This window comes from Phoxinus phoxinus (genome assembly GCF_949152265.1).
Source record: "Phoxinus phoxinus genome assembly, chromosome: 9".
In the NCBI taxonomy this organism is placed as follows: domain Eukaryota; kingdom Metazoa; phylum Chordata; class Actinopteri; order Cypriniformes; family Leuciscidae; genus Phoxinus; species Phoxinus phoxinus.
Genome location: NC_136884.1, coordinates 7144051 through 7162805, shown reverse-complemented (window position 1 = coordinate 7162805; position 18755 = coordinate 7144051). Strand labels below are relative to the sequence as shown.

At 39.3% G+C, this 18755-nt stretch overlaps 1 protein-coding gene across 2 annotated transcripts in view; it reads right to left on the bottom strand.

The window, feature by feature from the left end:
• kcnd2 (potassium voltage-gated channel, Shal-related subfamily, member 2) overlaps nt 1-18755 on the bottom strand; it is a 244723-nt gene that overhangs the window by 50724 nt on the left and 175244 nt on the right. The window lies entirely within an intron of this gene.

Sequence of the window (18755 nt, the reverse complement as noted above, 5' to 3'; positions counted from 1 at the left end):
TTATGTTTCTAAAGTTTCCTCCTAGCCATGGAAACATTATCTTCCGCAAACACTGTTGCATACTAATATCGGCTGGTGTATGTGAGGGTTAGTAAATGTCTCCAGGGTGTGTGTGTGTAGATGTTGTGTTTGGGAGATGAAGGGCCAGTTTGTGGGAATCCGGAGGGCCTTCCATAAGCTGGCTAATTAAACACTAAGGACTCGCTGATGGAATGAACTCGAATCTAAAGACATCGGGGGAAATGCAAACACACGTACACACATCCCACAGTGATTGCGGTTAAATTCTCATCAATTCTAGCGATGTTAGATTTGACAAGTTCTTTCATTGATTCACAAAGTGTTTGCTAATAACTCAACTCGAAACAAGAAAAAGGGACTGTTCAACCACAATGCAAATTCTGCCATTATTAACTAATTCTGCCATTTATTTGTCAAAAACACAAACACCATTAAAGCATCATAATTGGTTTATACAACACTAGGGTATTCAATATATAAGATACAATATCTGGCTGATATACATTACACACACATATATTGCATTATGTAAACAAAAACCTTTATGTTAGATGCGATTAATCACGATTAATCGATTTGACAGCACTTATTATATATATATATATATATATATACAGATATAAATCAATAACCAATATGGTACCAATACATATTCTCATTATGTGGCACAACAATACTTAAAAAACTCGAATTTTGTGAAGAAAAAAAATCCATAGAAAACAAATACCAGCATATTGGTTTGAAATGACATGAGGCCAATTAAAAATAAAACCTCATTCGACACCTATACATGATAAACAGCAGTAATTAACTAAATATGTAATGGTAAAAATGGTAGTTTTCTGAGCCCTTCAGAGAGATCACGTTTTATGAACACTTTTGAGTGATGACTCAAACAAATCAATGAATGTTCACATGTAAACCCAAACCTCTCAATGCTAATCTGTTCATACACCATTAAAGGGAACACATTACACAATTTAAGTGAATTGATATTATGAGACAAAAAAAAAAAAAACGTTTTATGTTGGTGTCTCAGTTCACTATAATTCTAATTTGGTCATTACATCTCGAACTGAAGAGGGATGATATGCATTCAGTGCCAACTGTTGTTTTGAATCTCTCAGTGCCGAGGATCAATGCATGACAAAAAAAACTTCTCCCATGTGCAGGAATATAAATCTTATTCTCACTCTCTTCCTCTGTTCCTCAAACTGAGAATATACAATTTATCTTTACCCCCGAGCAGCTCTGGAGAGACATAATTTCACATATCTAGATGGCGCAATCAAGCGAAAAGAAGGTAAATTCAAGCTAACTGCTCTTTCTCTAGGGAATTTCGCTTGTAATTGGCTGACTGGGTTGCACTGGAATAGCATTTTTTGTTCTTCAAGTAAACATGTCAAGCATATATTGTTCAAGCAGACTAATATTAAACACACTACCTCTTTATTTTCCCTTTCTCGGTTTTAAACAGCCCGCTGGGCACGGAAAACTTAATATAGAGGGTTTCCAGCGAAGGAGAGATTAGTGCAGAAGATGAATATGAATAATAACACGCAGGCAAATGAGCACAAACATACACTGCGATATACACATTGTGCGCATACACTGATATTTTTGCTCTGTAAACGACGTATATTAAAAGATGCAGGGGAAAGGGCTTGTGTAACATTTATAAAGACCTAAATGTTCATTACAGCTGAACAGCGAAAGGACTATGCATAAAATATAAAGCATGCATACGCGTACACACACACACACACACACACACACACACACACACACACACACACACACACACACACACACACACACACACACACACACACACACACACACACACACACACACACACACACACACACACACACACACACACACACACACACACACACACACACACAGAGAGAGAAAGCTGAGAAAACTATTATCACTGCATGCTATTACCAAAAGTAAACGAGTGCGGCTAAGTACATGAAGTGTTGAATAATTTACAAGTCCGCCAGAGATCACATGATAATTGTGAGTGAAGGACACGGTCGGTCAGGATAGTGAAGGCTTAATGTAGGCTATGATTTAATCCTGTAATGCCACAGACTATTGAGATACTCTACAGAGCCAAAAGTATATGGACACTTCCTTCTAATTAAAGTGTTTGAATAGGATCCTTAAATCCAGGGAAGACCAAATCTTAATGCTTCGGCATACATTATATGACATTCTAGAGAATTAAAAGAATTAAAATAAAATTAATGTTCATCAAGCATAAGAAGGTCTCCATAATGCCCATATATTGTAGTTTTTCTTGATTATCGAAGCACAGGAAGTATTTTATCTCAGGATTTTTATTTAATTTCAATTGATTGTTTATTCATTTTTAATATTATTTTCCTTTAGCATTTTATTTTATTTTATATACTTTATTTTACGAGAAGAAAGAGACCATGGAATGTAATCGTGACACAAGATTTAAGCTGGATTTATTATTTATTAATATTTAATTTAATGTTATATTATTTTTATTTATGAGAACAAAGAGACAATGGAATGTTACGAGAGACTTGAAACCAGCAGTGACAAATTATTTAAGCTGAATTTATTATTTATTATATTTCATTTTATTTTAAGGACAGCAGTCAATTACACTGCTCAATGGACACCGTACAAAAATATCGCTGCAAATTGCTGTGATTGACCAATCAGAATCAAGCATTCCAGTGCCGTGCAAAAATACTGGTTAATATTATTTGTTCTTGATTTTCTTTGTAAAAACGTGCACTGATAAACCATGCACAATAAGACCGCAGACATTTATTACATAAATGAACACAGTCAACGTTTATCTCCGGCTGCTTTTACACTCTTGTAAACCATCAGATCCTAAGCTTATGCGCTCTAATAAATGCTGGGTTGTTTCAACCCAATTTTGGGTCAAATATGGGCAAACCCAGCAGTTGGGTTACATTTTTAAATTACATTTTTAACCCAACTGACCCAAAATTGGGTTAAAGCAACCCAGCATTTTTAGAGTGTGTGTTTTTCCATTGGTGTCCACTGGTCCCTTTACCACCTGCCTCATCCCAGGCTAATAAAGACTGGGTGTCATTTTGTTTCATCTAGATCAAAGGTAATGCAGTCAAGAGTTCAATACTGTTTGCTGCACTCTAATGCAGACAATTGAACCGAAACAGACTTCAACGGAGATAAGTGCTTTCCGGCCTGAGCGAAAGAGAGATTACAGATAATTGTTGCATCAACTTGCATCAAATGTGAAATTTAGCGTGGCTCGCGTCTACATTGCGGACAGTTAAACACTGAGAGATGGAGACTTCACAGATATGATTGGTGAAGCATCTGATTGAGGTTGTTAAAGCAAGGGCGCCTGATAGCTTGTTGTTGACACCTTTAAACTCCCACACAAGTACACAACAGAAGACACGGCACAGACGGAAGTACACTGGCAGAAATACAAGTCAGCATCTGCGTGAGAATTTGGCTATTTATAACCAAAGCAGGGGCGTCATGTCTGAGTACAGAAATAAAACACTAAATATGATCAAATATGATCTCAGAGTAAACAGATTTTTGCTAATTTTTCAGGTGGCAAAAAAACACGATTCATGAAAATGAAACATTACCCAAGAGATTAAAACACTATATATTCAACAGTCTGCACTTCTATCCCTCACAGCCTCATTTTCATTCTTGTCTAATTAAATGGCGTTAACTCTGACTAAGGTCTACTGGAACAAAAATGAGAACAAGAGCAGGGCAGTGAGGAGAACGATAGGACAAGTGCAGGGTCACCGAACAAGTGTGCTCTTCATGCTAATACAAATGTAAAGGGATGGAATAATGACAGATCATTTATCCAGCCCAATAAGTAAACTAACTATGAACACTGCGCCATTATGACTTTGATCAGCACGATGACAGATATGATCCAACGGTCAGTTATAGAGTTGAGGGGATATTTCATGTAAATTTTGTCATTTGGATGAACATGCTACATTTCTCCCTCGTGTTCTCCCTCTTACATCGCTTGTTCAGTGGCTCCATTAAATGTCCGCTGGAACATCATAATAAAAAGTCCAAAATTAATTGAACCCAAAAAAACACAATCAGTGATGCAGATAAAGATCCTTTGCAGGGTCTCCTTGAAAAACATCACCAAAAATGTACTTTTTTCAATATAATAGTATTTATAATAATAATAATGTATTATTTTTATATAATGTAATAATTAACTTCAAATAATTGAACTAAATTACATATTTAATTTTACAATACGCACATTTTTCTCTTTCATTAATTAATAAAAAAAATTAATTTATGAACATTATTATTTTTAATATGCAATATTTTTTATTATAGTATTATAAGTATTAAGTATTATATTATTGTATTTGTAGTCATATATTAAAATAATAATAATACAATTATTAATTATGTAATATAATATAATAAATATGAAAAATAATTATTTGATTAATATAATAACTATATAATATAATAACAACTATTACTATCAAATATTTAAAATAAATAATATGTACAATTTTAAAATGTGCTAATTGTTCTCTTCCATTAAATCGTTCATTGTCATTTGTTTGTTCATTTTTTTATTTGTTTGTTCATTCATTCATGTCCCTTCCTTGTTTCCGCAACATGTCCGCCTTTCTTCGTCTCTTCCATCTTTGTTTTCTCCAACACTTCCTGTCCTCCCTCTGCGTGAGCAAACCCCAAATGAGCTTCTGTGGGAGAATCTGTCAGGGAGACGTTAGCACATAGCTCCAGTTCTCCCGACATGACTGACTGGCCAGGAGCCAAACACCAGAGCAGACAGCGAGCAGGTGGGCTTCACTCCTCACGCGAGAGCGGACTGGGCCTTCCTCGAAACACACAACTGGGGATATCAGGAGAACAGAAGCCACTTGAGCGGCTATGTTAATCCCTCATTTATATTCCAGCCAGGTTAAGAGCAGGTGCTCACGTTCAGTCAGTTCCAACAATAAGCTCTGATTGCTCAGACAGAAGCCACACTAATAAGGCCAACCTGACAGGATTGGAAAGCGGCAGAGATAAAAAAAAAAAAAATGCAAAGCGCCACATACATACATTGTAGAGACAAATCAGCTCAAATATTCTTCATAATATATTATTATTCAAAATTGGGTGAGTAAATGATACTTTCAAATAGCATCAAAACTTATTTTTGTGAAATGCTGGGCTTTAAAAGTGTGATTATGCTAACAATTTTTTTTGTTAAATGCCACTTGGTTTCTGCAATTCAAATGTTATGGTTTACACAAACCCTAAAAAAGACAAAAACAAAGTCATATATGCTAATTTTATGGATATGTAAGCCATAACCCATCACACCAAGGGAAATAAGCCAGCATGGATTGGAAGAGTTGAGGAGAGAGAGGAGTGACTTTTTTTGCTCCGGGTCAGAATTATGAGCTGTCTCACATCCTCTTCCCTCAGTCAGAGAAAGAGCTGAGCTTATCTGCCGCTTGACAGATTATCCAATCAAACGCAGCGCTATTAGTGGGTGGAGGAGATTAGCTCTGATCCTCCATTTTCATAGGTTTTAAAGTGATGAGCACGAGCGAGGTTTGCCAGTTTATATCCTGGTCTGCAGCGACAAGCGTATCTCTCCATCAGTGCTGAGCAGAGAGAAAGGGTCTTTTCATTTATGAAGAGGCTCGGAGAAAAGTGGGGTAGGGTTGGGTCCTTGGGGGAAGCGAAGGGTTTGGATTTTCCACCCGTGTGTGTGCGAATGCGTTTCATTTCCCAAGAGTGGGTACTTTTTCAATTGGCCATACAAGAGATAACTGCAGTGTTACTATTTATCAAGCTGTTTACAGAGTCTGTTTGTTTACACCTTTTCCTAAACAGACTGAGCGGTGGCAACGGCACTAAATGAATATGCATTTACAGTCAACATGAAATGATGTCTGGAACCTGCTTTACTTACATAATTAATGTATTTCAGATTGAAACAGGAGTGATGTTTGCAGCACAGTTCTGTATTTAGTTGCGTTGTGAGTATTTGTAGTGCGTTTTTGTATTTGGTTGCATTGTGAGTATTTGTAGCATGTTCCTGTATTCGGTTGCGTTGTGAGTATTTGTAGTGCGTTTTTGTATTTGGTTATGTTGTGAGTATTTGCAGCATGTTCCTGTATTCGGTTGCGTTGTGAGTATTTGCAGCATGTTTGTATTTGGTTGCGTTGTGAGTATTTGTAGTGCGTTTTTGTATTTGGTTGCGTTGTGAGTATTTGTAGTGCGTTTTTGTATTTGTTTGCATTGTGAGTATTTGCAGCATGTTCCTGTATTTGTTTGCGTTGTGAGTATTCGCAGCACATGTATTGTCAAGCTGGTTAAGATGTTTTCTTAATATGCTGGTTTTTTTTCTATTTGCATGTGTTTTCTTTAGTTGCAGCACGTTGAGCTCTCTCAGCCACCGTAGTATATAAACATATATAAAATACAAAAATTATGAAGATAAACATGCAATAATAACGTGCACTGATTAATATTTCACAGGAATGTGTACTTAGGTTTCATCTTACTACAACAATTAATAAACATTGCACAACAGTGGCGGCTTCCACTGAGGAGTCTGTAAACACTTTTAAGAATTTGTGATCGTTTTTCTCTGCAGTGCTACCATGAAATCAAAGTGTGCAAATGCCGCTGTCCCCTAGACAGACTGCTTATCTTCACTAAAGTGTCAGGCATAGGATAAGTGACTCATTTGGGATGGAGCTAATCTCCATAAGGCAGGCAATAAACCTGCTCTCCGTCTCTACTTCCAGCACATCTACACAGTGAGAGAGACTAAAGGAGCCTACGAGCCGATCGCTGCACTGACGCGGGGAGCAGATTTATGATCCCTGGGTGGCGTGTCTGAATCAGGCCAGCTCAGCTCTCCAGAGCACCATCGTAGAATCCTCCACAACTCAAACTTTACGCTTTCTTCTAGCATCAAGAGAGAGGAGGAAGACAGAGAGGTCAGAATATAATTCATTCCCTTTAGTCTTACATGGGCTCCCAAGGTCCCAATGGTGAACAGGCAAAAGAAGAGATGACAGGGGCTCTCTAACTGAACCTATATTTATAATATATTGCAACAGGAAAGAACTAGATTTGACTTTTTCTGAATAAAATGTGAACAATCTTCATCACAATGCCAGGGTTTTGCTATGGTGTTGGTAAAACGCATTTTTAACATGCTATTGCTATGCAGTTTCCAATGATTCCAGAGTGGGACTTTACAGGCCCAAGCCATAAGCCCAAGTGTCTAGGTGATTTTCAGGTTTTACTATCCTCTTAGGATAACCAGAATAGACATACAATCATAAAATTCTTATATGGGTTCCCAAGGCACAGATGGAGAACCGGCAAAGAAATCAATAACACGGCTCTCTAACTATAGATATTATATTATATAAAGCAACAAGAGAGAAGTAGTTTTGCAACGTGTCTTTCATGGTGCTCTGGGTAGGGGTTATAAGCCCCAAGTAGGATATTTCAGGTCCATATGGAAACATTTGGCACAGATGCTGCAAAACCCACAGTGCTGCAAAGCCCAAATGTATTCTGCAATTACAGAAATACAATTAACCTCAGAAAAAAAACGAATATTTCCAGACAAAAATATACAGAAAGCACAATTACAAACGACACGATTTCCCTGAGCCTACTTTCTCCTCATTTCTGTGAATCAACGTCAACTCATTCTAGATGAATTGGTTTCATTTGCACATGCATTCCTTCTGGAGTGAGATGCATCTTCCTGCAGTTTCAGCTCTACAGCATGGCGATAAAACCCAAAGTGTAGACCCTCAGAGACCCTGACAGCACTCCACACCAAAGACCCGGTCCAGAAACTTTCATCAGAACCCTTTTATCTGCCGTTATTTTACCGGTGACGCTCCCGTGGACTGATCACCCTTCATCTCTGCTTCAGCGGACATACTCCTGCAATCTCAACAAGCTTTCTGCACTCACAAAAAAACAAGAACAGAGAGATAAACAGGGAGAAAGAGAGACAGAAAGCGAGAAATAGCAAGTGAGAGACAATAACAGAAATTACCCGCAATGCTTTTAGGCAAAGCAGGTATTTTGTGGCAACAGGAAGGGTTCTGAGTAGCTCTAGATTGCAGATGTGTGTATCGGTGTGTGTGCAAAGACAGTATGCACTCTCAGGATAATGAAAATTGCCCTTCTGAAATGTAAGAGATGATTGTAGGTGCTCGTCCGTCTTTTTTCTCATCGAGAATGTTCCGTAAGTAACAGCGTTGATGATGACAATTGAAATCTTGATGGAAATGGCTCAGAAACATCTAGCATGTTTCTCGCTCCGTAACACGCACACACAGTCATACCGGGATGAAAGGCTTTTTTGAGAGCCTAAGATGAAAGCTGGCTTGTTTCTTTGCATCTGGTCCTCTTTAGGAATAGAAACGGAATAGCTAAGAAGAGTTAGAGAAGAGAGGAGGAGAGTAGACATGAACGCCTACACACTGTCTGATGCAGTTTTCTCGAAACAGTAGCAGGACTCAACCCAAAAAGCCTGCCGGCTCCACAGCTGTTCCAAAGCCTGCAGCGTCACGGGGTCTCGCAATAACACTGGCCAACGCCCGTCAGAGGAAGAGACGACAAGAGAGGCAGGAAGTTCTTGCAGAACAAAACAAGAAACGTCTAAATACCGTCATCTTTATATTGTTCTCCTCTTTCACGCTTTGCTGTATTAAGTCATTTCTTTTCAGTTTTTCATCTTTAAAGTCAAAATGAAATGAAATTTTACTTGTATTTCTAAATACATGTTATTATAGGACCTAAGGGGACATTGTGATGGAAAAAAAGTATAAAAATGTGTGTCCATTGCAAAAACACTCAAATATACCTTTTCTCACACCCTTTTATTTCCATTTCATTATTTCCATCACAAAACTTTTAAAAGCAACCACAAAGTTTCTCTCATGAACACAAACGTTTTGCAAGTGCCCATCTAAGTTTTTTTTTCGTCTCCATGTCCTATGAGGGGCTCCATATGTTACAAATCTTATTATGAACTATTTATTCCTTCATATTTTTTATTTATTTGAAAAATATATACATTTTGACCTTTTAAAACTTCTGGTTAAAACAACAAATCGACCACAGAATCCAGTAAAAAAAACAAAATCCAGTGAACAATTAATGCATAGAACCAATTCCCTGTCCTACATTTTTTTCTTTTTCCGTTAGACTTGGATGTAGATCACACTTGAAGAAAAGATCTGTCAGTACTTTCATTTTATCACGACTTAAAAGCCCTAACAAGTGAAGCGTCAAACAATCAAAGTTCAAACTAATTCAACTTTAACCATCATTCAATAAAAATGACTTAACTTGAAAAGGTCATGTGAAAGGGAATTCACTTTTTCCTCTTTGCTGTGCAGGGAACGAGATGGCAAATCTTTCCCAAAAGACAATCCTTTCTGCCTTTTATCATGTCTACATAAAGAGATCTGAAGTGGTGCAGCCAGAAGAAAAGAAGAGAAATGCACCTATGGCGAAGAAGCGACTTTTAATAATTAATATTCACGAGGTGAGGAACCACAGTGGTGCGAGGCATCAAAGTAGTGAAGATGCTGTTCCTCATCTCTTTCAGACACACTCCACTCTTCACTGTTCTTTTATTCTCTGCGTTCCTGGTCCCTCTCTATTTATTTCCATAGATTACATTGTGTAGTTTGTGTTGAGGTATAAGAGTGTGAATGTGCACTGGAGGATCGGTTCACTCGGTGGGAGACCTGAACAGATCTCTCTTCTCTCTGCACTCACACACACACACACACACACACACACACACACACACACACACTTCCAGCTGCCAGATGGTGGTCTTGAATTTATGTGTGAATTTATGAACCACAATAGTTATTCCCCAATACTGGTTTGTATATACGTGACATATAATTCAAGGGTTGAGCTCCCTCATCTGTGGGCCCATAAGGGTGGGCTCTCAATAGCAAAAGATCATACAATAAGGAACCAGCAATGAGTGAAGTGGACTGTGGGCCATTTGTTGTGCATACAATTCTCCATGTTCCCCTTTAAAAACAGATGACAGGCCCTCCATCGGCCATTAAATATTCACACGTTAACAAAAGACTGCGGAGATTACTCATAAATGACTCAGACCTAATTTCTCAAACCCTTTGAGGAATATCCCCTCAGCCGCCGCTGCTATGGTTACGCAAACCAGGTGCCGTTTCCGGCAAAACACTTCAGCTCCTCCTAGGATGGGAAAGGAAGATGAGCTCATGGAATAAATCCAAAACTTGAGTATAGCTAAATAACCCTCGAGTGGTGGAAAAATAAGCCTTGCTATCATAGCCAAAGAGACTGACTCTGATTTCCCAACTGTCCTTGACACCCTCATCCCATTTAGTTTTTTTATCTCCCATTTCATGTCTCTGTATAAGAATAAATCAGCCTGGTGATGACTACATATACTCTTCCGTTGTTATTTGTTTTCCTCAAAACAAGGGAGGAATCTTATCGCATAAGCATTAGCATTTACGCTAGCTGTGCCATGTTTACAAATGTAGAGGAAGAGAACGGCGCATGTAAGCATTTTGTTGTGATTATTATAGGCCGTTAAGTTTGATTTATGCAGAGAGAAGACATAAAAGAGAGAGAGAGAAACAGGGTGAGAGAGTAAACTAGTAAAGTGACAGTATGGTTTATAGGCGTTGATTGATTAGCTGGTGAATTGACGTACAGAGTCCATTTTATTGACACAAACCCCATGACAAAAGAGTCGTGCTGACTGCCAGCTATTCATCATGCGATGCGTCAGCCTTACACTACTCATGTTTATGGGCACATCACACATTTATCGGGCGAACATGTAAATCTCTAGAGACTGACCAGCCAGAACCTTGATGCTAAAGTGGTAAATTGCTATACAGTACTAGCGTTGCCTTCAGGTCCTCCTGAGAAGTTCTTGTGACTTTGGAAAACATTATGCCTTTGGAATGAAATTGACTCATTGAGCTATCAGATTGTTTCTCTCTTCAACTTTCTAACAAAAGCAGGAAGTGCTAGTACAAGAACAAAGCACATTGCAAAGCATGCAATGTGTAATTGAAGTTTACTTGATGTGTTTTATTGTTCACATGCAGCCATAGTGAATGTAGTTTCTTCATGCAAGCCTGTCACCTTCTTTTTTATAGCTTTATAGCAATTTTTCATCAACATTGCACACAGCACATGCTGGCGAAAGTGTTATATCCAACATTCATGAAATTGTTATATCCAACATTCATGAGGTGCTTTAAAAGCTTTTGATCAATACCAATTTGTTTAACCCACAATTCTTTAATGAACTCCCTCAACTGAGAAAGTCGGCACTCGTACAAAATCCAGAATTGTCCATTGATACTTTGAGTGTTTATTTTGTAAATCCAGTTATTTTAACAGTTAACACTATAGGGGATAAAATCTGGCTAGAATACATTTAAAATATGTGTTGTAAACAGTAGGCAAGTACACATTTTTTCAAATTAGAAATATATTTTATTTAAACACTCAAATGGCTAAATGTATTACACAATGTAATTTAAGGGGCAAGAAAAACCATTTTCAATAAAAATAAATAAAAATACTAATATATATATAATACATTTTTAAATATAAAAAATATATATACTTTTTTGGACAGTATACATATAGACAGAAAAAATAGCCAAGAAAAAAAAATGCAAATATTAACACCTATAGTTTTATATATAATTTATTATAGGCTATTTAGAAAAATATCTATTTTTTTTTTCTTAAAGGATGACTTGAAGGCAACACTATAGGAACCAAACATTGTTGGGTAAAAAACCCTTATTCTTTCGAGTTGAAACCAATAAAATAGCCAATCCCTTATTGTTAAGTACACCAAAGAGTCAGCACAATGCTAATGCTAATGCTAATAAAATCTGATTTTGACCTGTGACCCTGAAGTGTTATTGAACAGCAGGGATTTGGGATACTCTTAATAGTGCTCTCTCGCTGTAGTGTAGCTTCTAACCCGTTCTAAGCCTCATTCAAACCATAAGCCTCAATCACAAAGCACCTCTTACTGCCTGAGCAATCGATCAGCTATGTGAGCGGAGAGTCAATACAGGCCTGAAAAACATCTACACTTCTTTCTTTCATGCTTTACCTCCCTGCTGCATCTCACCGTCCCTCTCGGGGTCTTGCTTTCATTCTACCCTTTCTCCTCCCACTTACAATCTTCTAATAAGACTTCTAGCCAATGAAACATACAGTTTAGTTCTGATTTTGAACGTCCCCATACACCTTACACCTATATATTATATTAGAGAAGTCGGTCAAAAAAGAGTCACATGACCACAACATTGCAAGATAACACATTATGTTTCACACATTTCTAGCCCTATTCGTGTTCTTTCCCTCTATGTTTCCCTTCCCTTCAGCATAATATTCTAACAGTTTTGTCTGTTATTTGGTATCTCCCTTTGCAAATATGTTTTCTTTCGCAAGGTGAATGCTCTAGCCTGGTAATGTGAGCCCATCTGTTCTAAGACTTGTTAGGATAATGAATCCTTATGTGGCCCAAATGACTTCCTATTAGAGATGAAGATGAAGGACAAATTAGCTCTCAAAACACAGAGGCAGATACACAGAGAGAGAGAGAGAGAGAGAGAGAGAGAGAGAGAGAGAGAGATAGAGAGAGAGAGAGAGAGAGAGAGAGAGAGAGAGAGAGAGAGAGAGAGAGAGAGAGAGAGAGAGAGAGAGAGAGAGAGAGAGCTTTGTAGTTAGATTAAGACCTGTCTCTCTCTCCTTCTCTGTCTATGATGAAAGACTTGGTATACAGTTGGGCTGGAGAACCCTAGTTCACCTGCTGTTCAAGCGTACAGTAGACATCGCAGATGGTTTCTGAGCAACAGCAGATGTGTGTATGTAAGTTTATGTGTGGACAGAAGCTTATGTGTTAAAAATCCATTAGCAGCATTCAGAGAAAAAAAGGTCCTGCACCTCTATAAACGAGACTGTACACGCTACGTCTGCAATATATGGGCTGTTGCACTTGGCTTAAAGGGAATCACAGTCCATGAATAATTGCTTACAGAAGACTGACTGCTCATAAACCGCTTTCACAGAATAATAAAACTTGGAGGAACTAAGCAGATCACACATATACACAATTGTTTTTCTATCATGGTGGGGGACATCTATTGTTTAGTTTTTTTTCTACATTTCTTTCTATCCCATAATCCTTAATGTATGGACAATCACTTTAACATTTTCATTAGCGTTTAATTGATCATATGTAGAATGTTTATTAAGCTGTTTCATATAGGGACTGTAGGGGCCAATATTACCAAAATAATAAGTAAACAAACAATAAAGACAAAAAACAGTAAAAGCACATCACTAAACTTTATACAGTACAGATTTGTTTTACAGTGTATGCAGTACATATTATACAAAACATATACTCTCTCTATCTCTCACTCACTCACTCACTCACTCACTCACTCACTCACTCACTCACTCACTCACTCACTCACTCACTCACTCACTCACTCACTCACTCACACACACACACACACACACACACACACACACACACACACACACACACACACACACACACACACACACACACACACACACACACACACACACACACACACACACACACACACACACACACACACACAGCAGGACGAGGTCAAGGGCCGTGAGAATGGCGCGAGGCCGGTGGCGTGATTACTAATGAGCGACACCTGCGCGACGCACCGGTCTTGTATCTCTCACGGAGGAGCAACGACAGTGGAGAGCGAGAGAGGAACAGGCCAGTTTATGTCCCAGTTTCATCCTATAGTCTTTGTTTGTCCAATATATTTATATACATTTTTATTTTATAGCTACATTACTACAAAATATATACCTATAAATCGTCTACCTACTAAAAAAATAGCAAGTTGTGACAAAAAGTGAAGAACAGAATGTGACAAGCCAACAGAGACTGTGTGCTGCAATACTGTAAGTTTGGGTGGATGAAATATTTGGAGGATGGGTTTGAGATGTGTGGCTGTGACAAGGTGTGAACAGGGTCACATTTACAGAAATAATGCTATTGACAGGAAAAATGTCCTCTTTTTTCCAACTATAGTTTGGTTTTTAACTCTTTTCTGTTCTTTACTCACTAGCTTAGCATGCTCCACTTGCCAGACATTGTGTTTATGTATAAATCCACGTGTTCCTGTTTGATTTTAACTGAGTCTTGCTGTTTGCTGCTGTCCCAGGCCTTACTCTGATGTGCCCATAAAAATTTGAAAGGATGATCTCTGAAAATGTGTGTGTGTGTGAGAGACTGTGTGCGCTTATGTTTCTGTGCGAGCGTGTTTTCACTGCCTGGTGCTATAAAAACAGATTAGTTTGCTCTACATCTAGACGTAGGCAAGGTGAGCCAATAAACAAAATTAATTACAAGCTGTCTTTATCACACACAAAAACACACAAACCCACACCGTTATGCTGTATCATCCTCTCAACGGCTCCTCTGTGACTGTGTGAAAGACAGTTTACTCATGTAAATCTCCACAGAGAATACAAATACAAAGACACATCAGCAGCACACCTGCAATAAAAGATCTGATGCAAATCTTACTGTCAGTCTGTGTGTGTGCATGTGTCTGAGAAAGAAGGTACTAAAGGTAGCAACACTACTATCCAAACAAACTATTTAGTTATCACAAGAGCAGATCACTGGCAGACAGACAGAACGTTAGATATATATAACAAAAAAAAAACAGAACGTTAAACAGATACAACGACAGAGAGATAAAATTACAGATGGTTAGAAAGACAGAAAACTTTAGATAGAAAGACAGACACATAGAGAGATAGATAGACAGACAGACAGACATAATGTTAGACAGATAGAACAACAGACAGCTAAAATGAAAGATAGATAGATAGATGATAGATAGATAGATAGATAGATAGATAGATAGATAGATAGATAGATAGATAGATAGATAGATAGATAGATAGATAGATAGATAGATAGATAGATAGATAGATAGATAGATAGATAGATAGATAGACAGACAGACAGACAGATAGAATGATAGACATACAGTACATACAGACAGAACATTAGATAAATAGAAAGACAGACAGGATGTTAGATAGAAAGATGGGTAGTAAACGTTAGATAGAAAAACCGACAGTAAGCATTAGACCGATAGACAGACAGATAGAATGACAGACAGACAGAATGTTAGACAGATAGACAGAAATGAATGGTTTAGCGTAAGTTCTGCCGGAAAGACCTTCTCTTTATCCAATCATGCTCTAAATACTCGTAGTATAAAAGATCGAAACTTACACATATTTGAGTTTGCAGATGCTGACGCTTCCATTCACCTCCATCCTCCCCACCTCCACCAAGATGTCCCTTCTCCTCCATCCTCCCCACCTCCACCAAGATGTCCCTTCTCCTCCATCCTCCCCACCTCCACCAAGATGTCCCTTCTCCTCCATCCTCCCCACCTCCACCAAGATGTCCCTTCTCCTCCATCCTCCCCACCTCCACCAAGATGTCCCTTCTCCTCCATCCTTCCCACCTCCACCAAGATGTCCCTTCTCCTCCATCCTCCCCACCACCACCAAGATGTCCCTTCTCCTCCATCCTTCCCACCTCCACCAAGATGTCCCTTCTCCTCCATCCTCCCCACCACCACCAAGATGTCCCTTCTCCTCCATCCTCCCCACCTCCACCAAGATGTCCCTTCTCCTCCATCCTCCCCACCACCACCAAGATGTCCCTTCTCCTCCATCCTCCCCACCTCCACCAAGATGTCCCTTCTCCTCCATCCTCCCACCACCACCAAGTTGTCCCTTCTCCTCCATCCTCCCCACCTCCACCAAGATGTCCCTTCTCCTCCATCCTCCCCACCACCACAAATATGTCCCTTCTCCTCCATCCTCCCACCACCACCAAGATGTCCCTTCTCCTCCATCCTTCCACCACCACCAAGATGTCCCTTCTCCTCCATCCTCCCACCACCACCAAGATGTCCCTTCTCCTCCATCCTCCCACCTCCACCAAGATGTCCCTTCTCCTCCATCCTCCCCACCTCCACCAAGATGTCCCTTCTCCTCCATCCTCCCCACCTCCACCAAGATGTCCCTTCTCCTCCATCCTCCCACCACCACCAAGATGTCCCTTCTCCTCCATCCTCCCCACCTCCACCAAGATGTCCATTTTCCTCCATCCTCCCCAACACCACCACCAGGATGGTCCCTTCCTATAACTCCCGGGGGTCGGCTGCGCCCCTGCCTTCGTCTTCAGGCAGGATATGCAGATTCCGTACCCTCGAAATGTGAGCTACGGACGGGGCCTACGCCAAAGTACTTTATATCACATTGTGCTTGCTGAGCTGTTAATAAATGTATTCTGGTTACGCCATTTATTCTCCCAAGTCTTTCTGGTAGAACGATAGATATAGACAGACAGAACGCTAGGTAGACAGAAAGACAGAAAACATTTGAAAGAAAAACAGACAGAACAACAGAAGCGATAGATATGTAGACAGACAGAATGTTAGACAGACAGACAGACATAATGTTAGATAGAAAGATGGGCAGTAAACGTTAGATAGATAGACAGACAGATATAATGACAGATAGACAGAACGACTGAAAACATTTGATAGAAAAACAGACAGATAGAACAACAGAAGCCATATAATGTAAGACAGACAGAATGCTATGTGGACAGACAGTAAACTTTAGATATGAAGGCAGACAACATCACAGTGGGGTTGTGCACAGCAAACACAAGAACAACACTGTTCTGAGGCTGTAAAGAGTAGATGTACTATCCGTGTGTGAGTTTGAGAGAAAGCATCTGTACCCATGAGATGTAGCGGTGCAGTCCAGAAATCAGTTGAATGTCAAGGTGTAGTGTGTTTGTAAGACATTAGTGCTGACACCAGGACGGTGTATCCTGTGCCATAAAGGTCAGCGGTTTGACATATGGTGGTCTTATAAATGACCGGAGAGCAGATCTGGGGCTTTTTTTTTTTTTTAAAGGCACGGTGTAATAAAACTTGTGAATATGACCCTGGTAATTTTCTCACTGAAACAACCAAAATCATGTGGCTGAATGAATTCAGGAGGGATAGAGAAAGAGAAAGAAATGACCCAAGGTTTTTGAGTTCTGCTTGCCTGACTTCATCTCTTCGTTGGATCTGAGCTGGAAAGTCCTTGAGAAATAAAATTAGACGGAGTGAGAGAGAGTCAAATCTGTCCCATTTTAATTAAATTTCTTGTCTGCCAAGGCCAGGGCTACCCTCCCCAACACCCTCCCCCTCGCTAGTTGCGTTGTAATTGCATTTGCAGCCTCATTTGAGCAGACTGAGTGAAGGCTGATTGTATTGGTCTGGTAATAACCACAGTGGGCTCATGGGCCGCCGAGGGCCTGTGGAAACACCACTGTACCGATCCAACACACTGTGCCCTTCCCTCCTCCGCACACTTCCGCTCTAAACCCCACCGGCTAGTTGTAATTTGCTAGACTGCAGATCACTGCAGTGAGCTGACATGCACATCTCAAGAGCTGATGCACCGGATGCATTCTGGGTAAAGATCCTCCGTAACCGTACAACTAAGCAGAGAGCTTTTTAAAATTAATTGGGTTCATGAATCAAGGTTTCTTTGAAAGTAGTTAAACGGTAATGAGAACAGATTTCAAGGAAAAAATGGGACGAGAATGAGAGGCAATCATTAAATTAGGTGCACTTGAAGAACAAGTGCAGCAATTTCCTGTTTCCTGAACTTGGAAGGGTCTGAACGTTAAATGATAAATATCTTTATGGCACGGGTATTAAAAAAATATCAACATGAAATGACATTCCCACCCCATTTTACATCCATAATAAGACTTGTTTCTCAGTTAGACGGAATATTCAAAGAGAAAAAAGTGTGTAGGAAAAGGAAAGTCAAAGTCGTTTTAGAGTCAGAGTAGGTTATTACATTTTGATGAAGGATTACAAAGACAAACATCTTTGTAATAATGTGAACTTTTCACAATAAGACCAAGACGTGTATTAAAGTAGAGTCAACTTTGATTGCAGTTTGACTTTGAATGTCATAGAAATAGAAAGAGCAAAAGAGGACAGAGTGAAGGCAGATATTTGTTCTCCTATCTTTCCAAATCCCAGTGTTAGTGGCATATGTTGGAGGTAGATCCCGCTGGAAGATGTCCAGCAGCAATCTCATCGAGTGACATGTCAGAAAACACGTCAAAGAGATTGCTGATCCTAAGAAACTGGGCAGTTTGTTTTGTTTTGCTGATGGATCAGGAGTGATCTCTGTGGTGATTACGACTGTTGAATGTGTCCCTACCGCCCCGCACCAGACAATTCCTCCCGGAGTCGTCACGTGCCAAACACATCTATCTTCAGCCGCACAGCAAACTCGATGTCTGGGAAAACATCCAACTCTTCTCTCTCCTATCCATCTCCTGCTGTCTTCAACAATTACACATCTGACAGACGTGACCACAAAAATAGAAATGATACCCAAAAAGAAAGCATGTGGATGTTAAAAGCTCTTAAATGTGTACAACTAAAGTAATACGGTGAGACAAACGAGGATGAATGACAGAACTTACAGTAGCAATTTAAAATGAAATCATA